The sequence below is a fragment of the Lissotriton helveticus genome, chromosome 6, assembly GCF_964261635.1.
Source record: "Lissotriton helveticus chromosome 6, aLisHel1.1, whole genome shotgun sequence".
Lineage (NCBI taxonomy): Eukaryota > Metazoa > Chordata > Amphibia > Caudata > Salamandridae > Lissotriton > Lissotriton helveticus.
Window position 1 is genome coordinate 1,082,117,139 of NC_136067.1, and position 15,658 is coordinate 1,082,132,796.

The 15,658-nt window shown below is 47.9% G+C and overlaps 1 protein-coding gene across 2 annotated transcripts in view; it reads right to left on the reverse strand.

The window, feature by feature from the left end:
* The window catches only part of PHF10 (PHD finger protein 10), an 821,853-nt gene that overhangs the window by 638,229 nt on the left and 167,966 nt on the right, over positions 1-15,658 (reverse strand). The gene's annotated exons all lie outside the window — the stretch shown is intronic.

Here is a 15,658-nt window from a genome sequence, read left to right on the forward strand (position 1 = left end):
GTTTGAAAAAGAGTTTTAAGGACAGCCTGGCCTACAGTAGCTTGTTGCTTAGCTTGCACGTCAACACAGTAGTGTTTAGTGAAAGTGTGTATGGTAGACCATGTAGCTGCCCTCCATATGTCTTCTAAGGGAATATTTCCTAAGCCATGGATGCCCCCATTTTGCACGTTGAGTGGGCTTTTGGGGGAACTGCTAAAGTGTGCTTTGCCTTTTGATAGCATATTTGAAAGCATTTAACTATCCATCTGGCTATTCCTGACTTGGAAATGGGATTAGCCTTATGTTGTGGTGAAAAAGCAACAAATAGTTGCTTTGTCTTTCTGAATGATTTTGTTCTGTCAATGTAATATAGCAGAGCTCTTTTAACGTCTAGTGTGTGTAGAGCTCTTTAAGCCACGGACTGCGGGTTTTGAAAGAAAACTGACAATTCTATGGACTGATTGATGTGGAAAGTGGAGATAACTTTTGGCATAAATTTAGGGTTTGTACGAAGCACTACCTTATTGTGGTGTATTTGCATGAAAGGTTCCTGAATGGCTAGTGCCTGTAGCTCGCTCACTCACTCGCCTGAGGGAGGTAATGGCAATTAAAAATGCCACCTTCCATGTTGAGAACTGTAGTTCACATGAATGAAGTGGTTCGAAGGGGGGTCCCAAGAGTCTGGTACGTACTACGTTTAAGTTCCAGACTGGAGAAGGTGGATCCTTGGAGGGATAATTCTTTTAAGTCCTTTCATAAAAGCTTTGATAGGTGGTATTCTGAATAGGGAGACATGTTGTCTGTTTTGAAGATATGCAGCTTTAGCAGCAAGGTGTAGCCTTATGGATGAGTATGCTAGGTTACATCTTTGAAGATGTAGCAGGTAACAGAATAAGTTTTGGATGGAGGCATCTAATGGATTGATTTGATTATTATTAAAATAAATTACAAATCTTTTCCATTTAGCTGCATAGCATGCTCTGGTAGTGAGACGCCTTGCTTCCTTGATAATGTTCCTGCAGTCTGGAGGCAAATTAAGATATCCGAACTCTAAGACCTCAGGAGCCAGATCGCTAGGTTCATCTGATTGGGATCTGGGTGCCTGATTTCTCCATGGTTCTGTGTTAGCAATTGTGCCGAAAGGTGCAGTGTTTGGTGAGGAACTACTGAGAGTTATAGGAGCACTGTGTACCATGGCTGTCTTGCCCATGTGGGAGCAACCAGGATCATTGTGAGTGACTGTTGCCTTAGTTTGCGTGCCACTAATGGAATCAGTGGGGTTGGTGGAAAAGCGTACGCAAATCTGCCTGACCAGTTCATCCATATCGCATTGCCTTGTGACAACGGGTGTGGGAACCTGGCAGCAAAGGACGGGCATTTTGAGTTTTCGTTTGTGGCAAACAGATCTATCTCTGGATATCCCACTTTTGGAAGAATGGTTGAAGAACTTGAGGGTGAATCTCCCATTCGTGTATTTGTTGACTGTGTCGGATTAGTAGATCTGCTATCTGATTGTCTATTCCCGGGAGGTGTTCTGCCAGGAGGTAAATGTTTTGTGGAATTGCCCACTTCCATATGCTCTGTGCTAGGTGAGATAGCAGCAGAGAGTGTGTCTGTTGGAAACCGGCTATTTCTGGTAGGCTAAGGCTTATGCCAAAGCCAGGCAGAAACCACCATTCCAGTCAGGGCAAGGAAGTCACACGCCAAGATAACCCCTGCTCGCCCTCTAGGTAGCATGGCGCGGGCAGTCTAGGCTAAACTCGGAGGCGATGTGTAAAGCATTTGCGTCAGCGCACGACAGCAACAACATACTAGGCACACCACAAAAGAGACTCCACACAAGGTTATATTAAAATAACTTTTGTATTGTCAAAACATATCAGATAGAAATCACACATGTACATTTGGCCAACTGGCACGGCAATATTCACAAGGGATTATTTACAAGACAGGGCCACATGGGCCACTGTCTGAATCAACACTTTGCAGATATAGAAATACTTGTCAGAAATTAGAATAAAAGTATATAAACTTCACTGTAACACAAAGTAACAGTTATAGATCACATCCAGTAACTACTGGGAACAGGTAAGTACCACCTACGCAACCCTAAACTCCTTGGGAGACTGTCACGCAGGGGACCAGGACCTTACTAGGACCACCTGTACTAAGAAAGAAGAACCACCTAAGTATCACACAGCATTTAGGGGTCTAAGAAAGAATACATTACTCATGATGCAATAAACCTACATTCAGAGGAGTAGTAAAGGCAAACCACCTAAGTATCACACAGCATTTAGGGGTCTAAGAGAGAACACAGTACCCATGATGCCTAGATATACATTCAGAGGAGTAGTAAAGAGAAACACATAATGTATAAACCTACACATTCAGCGGTGTTAAGAATAAAGCACATGATGCAATAAAATTACATTCAGAGGTACCAGAATAATACAGTAGCGCAATAGTCACATGATGTCTAAAAACATTCAGAGGTGCAGGAATAAGACATGATGCAAGAAATCACATTCAGAGGTGCAAGAACCATACAATTGCGCACAACCTACATAAGCCACCACCTGTGGCAGTCCCTAGGCCAACTGGCCTTGTTGGGGCTAGAACGCCCTGAGTCTCAATGTCAGGGGCCTAAACGACGCAGGGGCCCACTACTTGCTGGGCCCCTGGGAACACTCACAAGGGCCTAAACGTAGCAGCTGGCACTAAGTGCTGCGCAGCTGGTACCAGAAGCTGTGGCAGGGCTCTCAGTAGCCCCTAGAACGAATCTGCGCCACCTGAGCCACACAGGCTCTAAAACAAACACTGCGCCCGTTGGAGCCACACAGGCCCTGGCCAACACTGGTCAAACGTTGGAGCCACACTGGCTCTAAAGCAACATGCCCCCTGGAGCCTCCCTGGACACGAGCTTCTCCCAGGCAGGAGGGGACGGGCACCGACAATATGCCCCGACGCCCCTACTTATCTAACATGGCCCCCAAGAGCCTCAACAGGCTCTGAACACGACTTAGGGCAGTTGGAGTCCCTCACGGGGGACTCGAGTCAAGAAAACGCCCTCCTGAGCCTCAACAGACTCACCAAACAACATGCGGGCACGAGCCTCTCACAGGGCTCCAAGTAATATGCCCCGCGATCGTCGGGGCGGCCCTCTGCCAAGCGGGGCCGCCCAAAGCATCCTCGCTCTGTTGGAGTCCCTCACGGGGGACTCTGGCACAAATACTGCCCCCGGGTTGTGGGAGCCTCTACAGGCTCTGCGCGACGTTGGGGCGGCCCACTGCCATCGGGGGCCGCCCTGCATACACCAGCGTCTTAAGGCCGGTCAAACGCCCGCACCCCACTCACCGGTCTCCTGAGGCGGCGGCTGCACGCGGGGGCTCTCTGCTCCTGCCGCCGGAGCCCCGCCTGCTCCTCCAGACGGCAGCTCCTCCCGCCGGCCTCGATGTGGCGGCTTCCACTGGCGGCGGGGGAATCTCCGGTCTCCCTCTGCACACGGGAGACCGGCAACAACAACCCAGAGCTTCCCCCAGGCAGGGGGAAGCGGGAACAGCCCTCTCCCGGCCACCATGCGTCCTTCCTCCTCTTCGGCTCCCCACCACGTCACGCAGCTTCCAGGAGTCAGCCAACCACAGCGCGGCTCCTGGACCAGGCTCCCGTCCAAGGACCAATCAGAGCACGGCTCTCCTCGGGTCCCGGCCAATCCGGTCGCGGCCCCTTCGTGGTTGTTTTCTCCGCGGCAGATCGAGGTGGGCACTCGTAAATAATTAAATAAATACGGGCAAGAAGCCTCAGCGCGTCCAGCGCTATAAGTGAGCATAAAAGCGCTCCTAAGCGCTAGGAAGTCCAGAGAAAGCGCTCTCAACAGGAAAAGGCAGCCTCTCCATGCTGCCACGGTCCCAGAGCCTCCCAGGGGTAAAGCCAAGTCCCCTCCTCAGCCCAGGCAGGGCAGAGGGGTCCCCCAGGAGTCCAGGCATCCAGGAGCTGGGCAGCACCCACCCCTGGTCGATTCAACTCCAGAGAAAGAAGAACATTTTGGAAGGGGCAGAGCCCCTTCTTATCCACAGAAAAAGCTTTGAAGTCTTTAGAAGTCTTTGTGTAGGCGAGCCCTAAGCTCTGGGAGTATCTGGTTTCCCTCGCCTGTCAGCCTCAGGTCAGAGGTGACAGGGGGCCATCGGGAGGGAGAGTCATCCAGGGTGGGCCGACAGACACAGCCTGGCACCACCAGAGCTCTTTCCACTCCCCCCTAACAGCAGATGGGGGGCCTTTCATCTACGGCTTGACTCAGACCCCCTCCTCCAGACAGTCCATCTACCAACAGGCCCAGGCATGCCTGGGCCAGGCCCATCAGCCAATCACGTGCTAGCAGACTCACTACACAATTATGCCAACTTCTAAAAGTGGCGCTTCGAGACTACACACAGCCATGCCGCATACACCATTCTGCAGCATTCATTCTCACGAGTTCATACATATCAAACTCGCCCCTGCACTCCCCATGCATCAGGAATCTACCATGGGCATACATATTCCCCATTCATTCCTATGGGAGGGCAGGTCACTCACCATCCATACACAGAAAGCACACGCACTTTACACTGTACCACAGTGAAAAAGTGCGCAGAGGCCTACAATCACCAATCCAGGTTCCAAAAACAGGCTAGGAAAAAGCAAAAAGTCACGGGGTAAACCTGCCCAAAGGACCGGGTCCAACAGTGTCCCTCCTTATTTTTGGATGTAGTACATGGCTGTCATGTTGTTCGTACGGATTAACGCAGCCTTGTTGCACAAGTATTTCTAAAAGGCTTTCATTGCTAGAAATACTGCTAGTAACTCTAAGTGGTTTATATGTAGTGTGTTTTGTTTGACTGTCCAGAGACCTTGGACTGTGTATTGAAGGAGATGGGCTCACCTCAGTGATGCGTCAGCTGGTAATACTACTTGTGGAACTGGCTCTTGGAACAGTCGCCCCTTGGAAAGGTTTTGTGGGTTCCACCACTGCAGAGAGTTGTAAGTGCGACTGTCTACCTACACTAGGTCTTATAGTTGTCCTTGAGCTTGGTTCCACTACCGTGCTAGGCATTCCTGTAAGGGACGCAGAGCATGAGGGACGATGAATATGCAGGAGGCCATCATGCCTATAAGCTGCATGAACACTCGAGCTGGCAGGGAGTGTTGTGGCAGAAATGTTTGAGTGAGAGACTGTATGTTGGCTATCCTGGCTGGATTTGGATATGCTTTTGCCACTGAGGTATCTATAGTTGCTCCCAGATATTGTTGTATGTGGGAGGGTTGCAGATGTGATTTCGGGTAATTTATGGAAAATCCTAGACTGTGTAGTAGCTGGATTGTCTGTGAGGTATGGCTGGCACACTGTGCGTATGAGTTGGCTTTTATGAGCCAATCGTCAAGGTAGGGGAACACATGGATGTGTTGTCTTCTGAGGTGTGCTGCTACTACTGCTAGGCATTTTGTAAAAACCCTTGGTGCCGTAGTTACCCTGAAGGGGAGAACTTTGAATTGATAGTGGTGACCTTCTATTGTGAACCTGCGGTATCGCCTGTGAGCTGGATGTATAGGGATGTGAAAGTACGCATATTTGAGGTCTAATGTAGCAAGGAAGTCCCCTTGCTGGAGTAGTGGGAGTACTTGTTGAGTGATCATATGGAAATGCTCTGAGAGTATGTATTGGTTCTGAGGTCTTTTTTGGGAATGAGGAAGTATAGAGAGTATACTCCTGTCCCTTGATGTTGAAATGGGACTGGCTCTATGGCACCCTTTTCCAGCATGGATAGCACCTCTTGTTGTAACAGCGTGATGTGTTCTTTGGACATTGGATGGTGTTTGGGTGGTATGTTGGGTGGGGTAGAAGTGAGTTCCAGGCAGCAACCATGCCGAATAATTTGTCTCACCCACTTGTCTATTGGAATGGCGTTCCAGACTGGTAGGAATTGTGTTATTCTGCCTCCGACTAGTGTTAGGTGGTCTGGAGGGAGCGTGAACAAGTCACTGTTTGGTGGCGGTGGAGGCTCTGGTGTTATTACCACCACGTCCTCTGCCCTTGTTATTGTTTCCTCTATAACCTCCTCTATTGGAACCTTTATTAAAGGTGCCTTGTGTAGTAGTTTTAAATGTTGAAGAGGTTTGGGATGTGTTGCCTCTGCCTGAGCCTCGAAAAGAGGAGTGACGAAAGGAGCTCCTAGACTGTTGAAATTGAAGTGCACCCATGGACTTAGCGGTGTCAGTATCTTTTTTCATTTTTTCTAAGATGATATCAACTGCAGGGCCAAACAAGAAATTTTGGTTAATGGGTTGATTGAGTATTATAGATTGCACTTCATTCTTAAAACCCAAGATGCGGAGCCAGGCATGCCGGCGTAGCAACACGCTAGTGTTGACAGACCTAGCGGCTGTATCAGCTGCATCAAGGGCGCATTTTATGGATGTGTTAGTGATGAATTTCCCTTCCTGTATTAGGTCAAATGCTTTTGCCTTATAGGGTTCTGGTAGGTGTTGTAATAATCCCTCCAGTTCATCATAGTGTGCTCTGTCATAACGTGCTAGGAGAGCTTGTGTAGTGGCAATTCTCCAGGTAGTTGCTGCCTGAGAGGCCACTCTTTTCCCTGAGGCTTCTAAAATTTTTGACTCCTTGTCAGGAGGGGGGCATCACCTGTTGTTTGCAAATTTGCCCTTTTCCTAGCATTAGATACAACTAGAGAGTCTAGTGGTAGCTGAGACTTGATATAAGAGGGGTCTGTAGGGGCTGGTTTATATTTCTTTTCAATTCTTGCATTGAGGACACGCGCCCTGGCTGGGTCTTTACAGATGTCTGGTGCATGCTTCAATACTCCCTTCAGCATAGGGAGAATACGTACACTCTTCTCTGATATTGGGAAGGTGTTAAATAGGAAATCCTCCTCTATAGTGTCAGTGTGCATGTTTACGCCATGATACTGAGCTGCTCGGTCTACTAGCTGGTTAAAAGCGACAGTGTCGTCAGTAGGAGACAGCTTTGTGGGGTATGGCGAGGTATCGGGTATGGGTTGTGTATCATATGGGTCACCAGGGTCATTCTGATCGTCCCATGTGTTATCCTGGTTTCCTTGATCATCAGGGTCTATAAAGTCCTGTTGAGGATCTTCACCCATGTCTTCTACCTCATCATAGTGTGGAGCTGTAGGAGAATATGGAACATAAGGCATGTTAGGAGTGAAAGGAGGAGGTGTGAAAGGTCTAGAAGGGGATGTCCCAAAGTCCTTTTTCTTAGGAGGAACAGAAGAAGGTGCTTCAGTGTCCAGTCTTCTCTTGTTCTTATTGTAAACTGATATATGTCCTGTATCAGGTTCTATATACAGTCTGGGCTTACTGGATCAGGATGAAAAAATTCTTCTTCCACTGTCCGTGGCTTTGGCGCCGAGGTTTTTGGATCGGTCGCTTGCTTGTTGTTATTTTTCTGTGGAGCTTTTTTCGGCTCGACGTCCTTTGTCGGCTCGACAGCTCTTTTCGGCTCGACGGTCTTGTTTGACTCGACGACCTTCTTCGGTTTGACGGTCTTTTTAGGCTCGACTGCCTTTTTCGGCTCGATGTGTTTTTTCGGTTCGACTGCCTTTTTCGGCTCAACAGCCTTCTTCGGTTCGGCGGCAGTCTTCGGATCAACGACTTTCTTTGGGTCGATTCCCTTTATCGGGTCGATGACCTTTTTCGGGTCAATGGTCTTCTTTGGTTCGACGCCCTTCTTTGGGTCGACAGTGTTCTTTGGATCGACTACCTTATTTGGCTGGACGACCTTTTTCGGATCGGCGACTTTTTTGGTGTCGGCGCCCGTTCTCGGCTCTGCAGCCATTTTTGAGTCGATGGCGTTTTTGGGAAGTGTTTTGCTCGGTCCCGGGGTACTGGAAGGCTTTGGTATGGTCTTCGGAGCCGAGCCGGAAGGCGGGGCTTCTGAAGCGGTGCGTCGGTCGCGGCTAAGGCTTTTAGGCGATGCTTTGACCGGAGTCTTGTCTGGAGGTGGAGGCAGGGCAGGGGCTTTGGTACTCACGGTTTGCCCCGGTGGGATGTCTTCATCGGAGTCCGACTGGTCTTCTACTGTGACTAGCTCTAGGTCGGAGTCAGCTGCCTCTGGGAGTTCATGTTAGTCTTCGAAAATGTTATCCGGTTCTGGTGCCTGTCGCTGCATCTCTTGTCGAGCAGCTCTTCGGTTCTGGATAGTTTTCTTCGACCGGAACTGAGCACAAGCTGGACAGTTTTCTTCGTTGTGCTCCGGAGACAGGCACCTGTTGCATACTGTATGCTTATCGCTATGTGGAAACTTGGATCGACATTGTGGGCATCTCTTGAACGGGGTCCTTTCCATCGGTAGGAGGCCCACGTGGCGTCGAAAAGGCCCAACGGCCCGCGTCGACTACCAGAGATAGATGGAAAGGGTTGTCGAGTCGAGGGATACCGAGCGGAAACAATACCGTCGCAAGTATACGTTTTTTGGCCTTCGAACGTTGGAAAACTTCGGTCCCGAAGTTGGAGTTGTCGAAGTGCATCCGAACCCAATGGCGGAGGAAAACAATCTGAAAATGGAGAAGATGCCTATGCGCACTGTAGTCCAGGGGAGGAGTCACCTATTTCGTGATACTTCGAAGACTCTTCCAAGACAACAAGGTGCAAACATCCGGACCCAACACTAGGCGGCGATCTATGCTAAGATATGAATTCAGCAGCCCACATGCCTCGAACATGCTATTTCATATCTATACAACAAAGTATAGACTTCGCTGGCATTTATTTTCAAGTTTATTCTATTACTTGACCTTGTCCCAACTAACGTTATACAAATTCGAGATACAGCATTTTATTTGACCGTTGTCGATTACGGATGAACTTGTTCTACATCGCCCACACAGCCGCATTGATTTTAAGAATCGACTACAAGTCCCAGAATCCTCCGCTCATTGCGGCGGTAATCTCGCGTTTAAAGACCGCGAGGATACGTCCTCCCGTACAACTCACGGACTCGCAACGTGATGTGGAGTATATTTGTACCAGCAATAGCGGGCAAACAAGCTGTAGAGTTTTATATCTGCATCTAAGATAGCAAAGTTTGACACTCGCAGATATATTACAACACGGCGTTCTTTGCTACTCCATAAGTATCTCGAACCAGGGGCGCGTAATGCATAAGGACACAGATTTTTTCGTAACTTGTCTTCCCGAGAAAGCGTGAAGCTCAACATTAATGATAAATAAGCCCAGTTTCAAAGAAATGGAGTCCGTTGCTTCAATGCAACACGGCGCCCATATGAAGAATGGTGCATATTTCATAATGCCAGCCTCCACAGCGAATAAAAAGCGCATTAGCCCCTTTTGAGTCAGATTAAGTTTTATTTAGGCACGATAGAGAGTATTGTACCCAACAAAGAAAACAACACCTGACCATTAATATTAATGAACATCCGTCCTTTTTAGGTTGAGGACCTAAAGGCTGCGCTTGCGCAGTCTTTGGTCGGAGATTTAATGATTTTTAGACAGGGCTTGGAACCCGCCTCTCTCCTCCACCTCTCCTCCATTGGCTGGCTTCCTAAACGGAGGCCAGCCATTGGAGGAGAAGGGAGTCACTCCAAACAAGCCCCGTCTCTTTCGGATTCGGGGGCGTGTTTTTGGCGTTCTTTCGCCCTGTGACGTCACCCGTCACTCAGAACGCCTAAACACGCCCCCGAATCCGAAACTTTCAGATGCTTGCGGCCGCCATTTTTTTTTTTTAAGTAAGGAACAGCTTGTTTTGCTTTTGAGCAAGAGCCGTTTGGTGGTGTTTACAAGTATCGGTATAATTTCAGGAAGGGCTTGTTTCCGAATACTCGAAGATAACTGTATTTTTTAGCTCCTATCCATCCACCTGGCCACTCTGTGCGTCCAGCACGCTCTGCACACGGCTGCCTCGCATTAATGATCTGCCCCTTGCGCCTCTCTGGCGGCAGCAGCACTGGTGCTCGCGTCTCTGCTGAGGGGGGAGAGAGAGGAGTGTCTCTGCTCTGAGTCTGCCGCTTGCTGCCTCTGCCCCTCTCTCTCCGCCGCTGCCGTCTCCTCTGCTGCTCTGCTCGGGGCTTACAAGTGGATTTACATGTTGGAACCTTGTCTTTTTCACGATGCTTTCGTGTGCAGAAGGTAGGTCCCCCACTGCTTTTGATCTCACCCCCTATTAGACACCAGGAAGCCGTATGAAGAAGATTTACATTGTCTGTGGGCAGGGGTGCATTTATTTCTAGCTGTTTTTGAGCTAGGATGTGCATTTGCTGTGCCTGCCTTGCTTTCAATGCAGTGATTGAGGCTGGCTCAATAAATATTCTTGCAGTATGCTCGCGTGAAGACGTGAGCTGGTTCCTATAGCATCCATGTAGTTTTTTAAGGTGGATTTGGAATCTAACACTTTTGTTTCAGCTGAATAAGTTATGTGGCTTTAATGGCAGAGGAGGAAGGGCCAATTTGCGGGATTACTGCAATTACTGTGTATTTTGCAATGTGTGGATCAGGAAAGTTGAAACGGCGCCAGGTGTATAAACGAGCGGAGGAGCCGCTGCCGCGCCCGGGTGATGGGAGTGCCACATGTGAGCCTGGGAGGCATGCCGCAGGCATGGCAGATCGCACACATATGGAGGTGTGGGTGCCTTCCTGCTAGGCTGCAGTGATTAAGGCCGTGGAGACGCGCGCTCACCCTTCAAGGCTGCATTCATTTGTGCATAAATGAAACTTCCCCGATGACTGACGGCAGCTGGGGGAGCGACTCTTTATCTGACTGGGCCCGTGTGGAGGGGGTGTTCGCGCGGGTCTGGGCACCTGTATGTGTCACGGGCACGTCACACCGGTGCATACATGCAATCTAAAGAGGGTGCGTTGCTGGGACGGGCTGCTTTAGCGCAGATGAGAACATGACGATGACAGTGAAATATGGATCACAGCGCGATTGGATTCTTAGCAGCATCGCAGAGCCCCGGACAATCCATCCCTATTAAATACGTGCCGGGGCCACCCCAGGGGCTTGGCAGTGATTACATTCTGAGGAGGGACCCGTCTCGCGTGGAGGCTGTTGTCGGGTGTCTGCTAGACAATATTAATCCCCTGATAGTGAGCCTGGCTCCCACACCTAGAGCCGTGCAGTTTGTAGTGTGATAGCCATAGTCGGCGGGGGCGACCTGTGAAAAGGGCTGCTCATGTGAAGCAGGTTATTGGCATACCGCTGCCGGGGCTGTCCATTAGCACTGCTTGGAGGGTCGGGTGGGAGAGATATAATTTATCTTAGAGGGGCAGAGGGTGAGCTCATTACAGGCTATCTCTGCACTATATCTTTTGAGGGGCAGCGTGCACGGAATGATAATGTGCCTGCTAATTACGCGGGACTTCTGCGCTCTGCCCGCGTGCCCGTAATCCATACAATTTAGGGAAACGTGATATTCCTCATGTTTGCACACACACAAAATCGTGCTTAATTGAATCGCTAGAGCGTTGGTCCTGCTGCAATAAAGCTTGCATGCAGATGTGAGGAGGAGAAGGGACGCAGTGCTGCTTCGTCGCCTGCTCTTTGCTTGCTTGAGAGGGATGGGTGGAGGAGAGGATGCGACTCCCCGTGGAGGTGTGAGCTGTGAGGAGAAATCCTGCCAGACACCTTCGAGTTTCTTTTCGACCTGCGCTTCCGGGAGGCTCGCTGCTTGTAGCAGCCCGTGGCCCAAGGAGGACCCGAAGCCTACGGTCAAGGCAGGCGTTGCGTGAAGGCAGCTCCCGCCTTCAGAGGCGCTGGCTCCAAGGAAACTTTGACGATACCTGTTGTGGAGATGGCACGTTGAAATGCAGAAGTAGAACGGAAACACAGCCAGATCCGGCGAAATAAACAATTCAGCGAGCCCTGCATGTGACCTAAGAACCGTGGCGCCTCGTACACTATTCTGCACACAGTTTATGTATAACCAGTATCGTTTGAACTAGGGCGGTGAGTTCACTCCTGCGCCAGAGAGCCAAGAAAACCCGCAGGCCACAAATGTGAATCCTGCACTGACACCCAGGCCTTCCTCCCTAGGGGTCGCGGAGATGAGTACTTTCGAGCTGAGAAACAATGTGTTAATTAGTCCAATGTCAATATATAATTTAGCGTACGTCTGCTATAAAATGGTGCATGTCATTAATGCTTTCTGCAAACATTGACATTGCCATGGTGAAATTCGAGGCTGCTCTCCATGTTTCTGAAAGCTTTGGCAGGTGCATAATCCCCTGATGACAGAGAGGGAAGCTGTTAGCACAGAGAGGTGGCGGCGCTCACACATGCCTCCAAGGCCGAATACCAGGAGAGCTCTCTCCATACAGAAGACGTGCCCAGAGAGCCTAATGCGGCCCACTGGAGGGTGGCTTAGAGATAAACAGGCAAACAGGACAGAAAGTTGCAGGGACGGAATGCCATGCGTTCCCCATCATTGTGCAACCTCCATGGAAAGAAGGATTGTGTTTTTCTTGTTACAAGCGGGTTTTTATGGGCGGTGTCATTTTAAGGGACACACATGGGTGAAAGGTACGATACGACAGCATGTTACGAAAATATATAGTAGAGGGTGCCTGTGGGGAAAAATAGGTTTACATTCCTCTAGTCCCACACTTGCAGCAGATTTTCAGTGATTAATGGCCCGACAATTTTGTCCGTTAATGCAGATGATCCCCAAGTAAGAATGTGGCAGAAATCAGGTATTGCTAATATGTTAAGTATAGGCTCAGGGAGAACCCATTTTTAAAATGTCCGTTAACTGATACAAAGGTAATCTGCGCATCAGCGCTGAGCATGGGAAAGGGATTGTGATGAGGGGCATACATCACGGACATGCACCAGCAGAAAACGAATGTGTTGCAGGCTCGCATTGTTCATGATAGAACCTTAGTTGCTCTCTTTCCCCCGCCCATATCTCTTTCTCAGACACATACAATGCTTTGAAGCCATCATTAGGTACAGAAGGAGCGCCAATGATCTGCGATGCAACATGTCTGGGTATGACAGTCAGCAGTTAGACACATGCTAGACTGGTGAATAAGGGTGGAATTCAACTGTCTTCAGATAAAGTAGTCAGCAGCCTGCACACTGTAATCAGGTACAGTTCTGATGTATGAGCAGAGTATAATGCAATCGGTCATGCATTTGCGAGCGATTAAGCTATTGGCATTGTAAATAACAATGCCATTTATTTAACGATTAAGCATTGGCAATGTAAATGACAATGCCATTTATTTATGATTAAAAAAAAAAAAGTCATCAGCAATGCCAATAGCTCTACCTTTAATAATGCCGAGACCATTGCATTGTAAATGCTTGTTATTTTAGAGCTCCGGCATACTACATTTATAGAGAAGTCCCTTCAAAGGAGCATTCAGAATTCAACAGGTACTAAAATGAAGCCGTATCTGTTCCCTACCATTGCTATTAATTTGATAATTTAAGCACTGATAGAGACCTACTTTCCTTTTCAGAATATTACTATTTTGGCTACAACACACAGAACTGGGAGGGAAGCCTATATCTAGGTGCTTTGCGCCTATTTTTTCAAGTAAGCAACAATAGATATATTGACTATTATTGCACGTTACGACAGATGTAAGATGGTGACTGTGACGAGTTTATTCAATTTTTGTTTGCAGATAGGATAAGAGAAAGATCTATGTGATTCTGTCAGAGGTTTTTAAGAAGGTAAGAGACTCTAGCTGCAGACCTTTGCAGAATTTGGAGTGATAAGTGTAAAAGACCTATAGTAAGAAAATGTCTATCATGTCTTTCAGAGATTCTTGCTCCTGAGGAAAATCCCTTTGAGAAAGGGATTCGAAACGCATCGACCACGATACTTTAGGCCAATCAAGATAAATTACCTTTTCAAGATTTGTAAAGTTTTATTAATCATGGATGGCCTATTGTGATTTTTGTAAATTGGAAAGTTATTATTCTTTGTTTGATTTTTGATATTTGTATATATGTGTATTTAAAGAAGGTGTTGTTTAGCTGCCCCAGGGAGGGTTTGGTGTGAATGAAGAAAGGATGAGTGTATGTTTGTGGGAATCAGTCAAACACAAGTATGAATGTGACACTATATGAGAGTATGCCAGAGAGAATGGTGATGAAAGTCTTTTGAATTTGATCCCAAAGGGTTAGAGTTCTTTCGCGGGGGAGAAATACATTCTTTGTGATACTTTTTGTGATGATCATTGTGACTTTGTAAAGCGTTCCATTTTTGGAAAAAATTCTGAAAATTGATTAAAAAAAAATATATCAATTCAAACTGAAAGAGTAGTTCAGAGGGACTTGTTTAATTATTTTTCCTCGTCTTGAAATCGTAAAGAAAGTGGCAGCATTGGCGGTTCTCATTGTTCATTGTTTTCACCATCCACGGCTTTGCCCATTCTGTGGTGAGGACTTTCATAAAAAGTTTCACATCTATCTTGATTGGGGCAATGGGCTATAGACCTAACTTTCTGTCAGATGCTTGCCTGCTTTCAAAACTAGTGTGACTCTCTTGCTAACTTCTTTATAAATAAAGTTAAACAAATCCATCAGACATTATGTGGAGTTTGTGTGTCAAACCCGGCTCAGCTTGATAGTGAGAGGGTTTATACTATGGTAGAAGACTCTCGGTTAAAATTGGAGCAGTGGTCTTTATTGGACACTGATGCCTTTAAAAAAATGTTTGCGAGCATTAAATCAGGCTTGCCATGTGACTTGATTCCTTCCACAGTACTTCTACAGATGGAAGAACCCGCTTTAAGAGTGGTCCTGGAGCTCCTAAATGCTTCTCTTAGGGAGGCAGTAATGCCAATGGCTTGGAAACACGCTATGGTACTGCCATTGTTAAAAAAAACAAATGCCGATCCGGCTGTGCTGGCTAATTTTAGGCCTATCTCCCTGCTCCCAACTTTCTCTAAAGTTTTGGAGAAGCATGTGAATGGCCAATTAGCCACGTTCGTGGAATCTTCCCGATTTTTTGCATACATCACAATCAGGTTTTAGGCCAGGGTTTCCTACCGAGACTACACTGCTGGGCGTCACTGAGGTGCTGCGTCAGCGCCTGGATGATGGTAATACAGTGGCTCTTATATTATTAGATCTAAGTGCCGCCTTTGATACGGTTTCACAAACCGTATTAATACAATCTTTACAGGCACTGGGCATTGCTGGTTCGGCGCTTGGCTGGTTGTCCTCTTTTCTATCGGAGCGGACCTTCCAGGTGTTCTCTTCTAGGGCCACTTCAAAGTATTTTACATCCCAGTATGGAGTACCTAAGGGCTCTATTTTGAGCCCTCTCGTCTTTAACATTCATGTGCAGCCCTTAGCAGTGATCGCTGAAGCGGCAGGGCTTACACTGTTTTCATACACAGATGATACTCAAATCATCTTTTCTTTATCGGCTGATAGGAAACAGGACCCGTCTACTCTGCAATTGGGCTTGCGTAACATCGCAGTATGGATGCAGCTCAATTTGCTCAAGTTAAACGGGGATAAGACGGAAGTGCTTATCTTCGGAAAACATTCTGAACTTTGGGGCCCTCATCATTGGCCTAACAAAATGGGGCCCTTACCCAAGCCCTCCTCTCAGGTATGCAATCTAGGCGTTATTATTGACAATAAATTTTCAATGAAACAACAGGCAGTACAAATTGCAGCCACCTG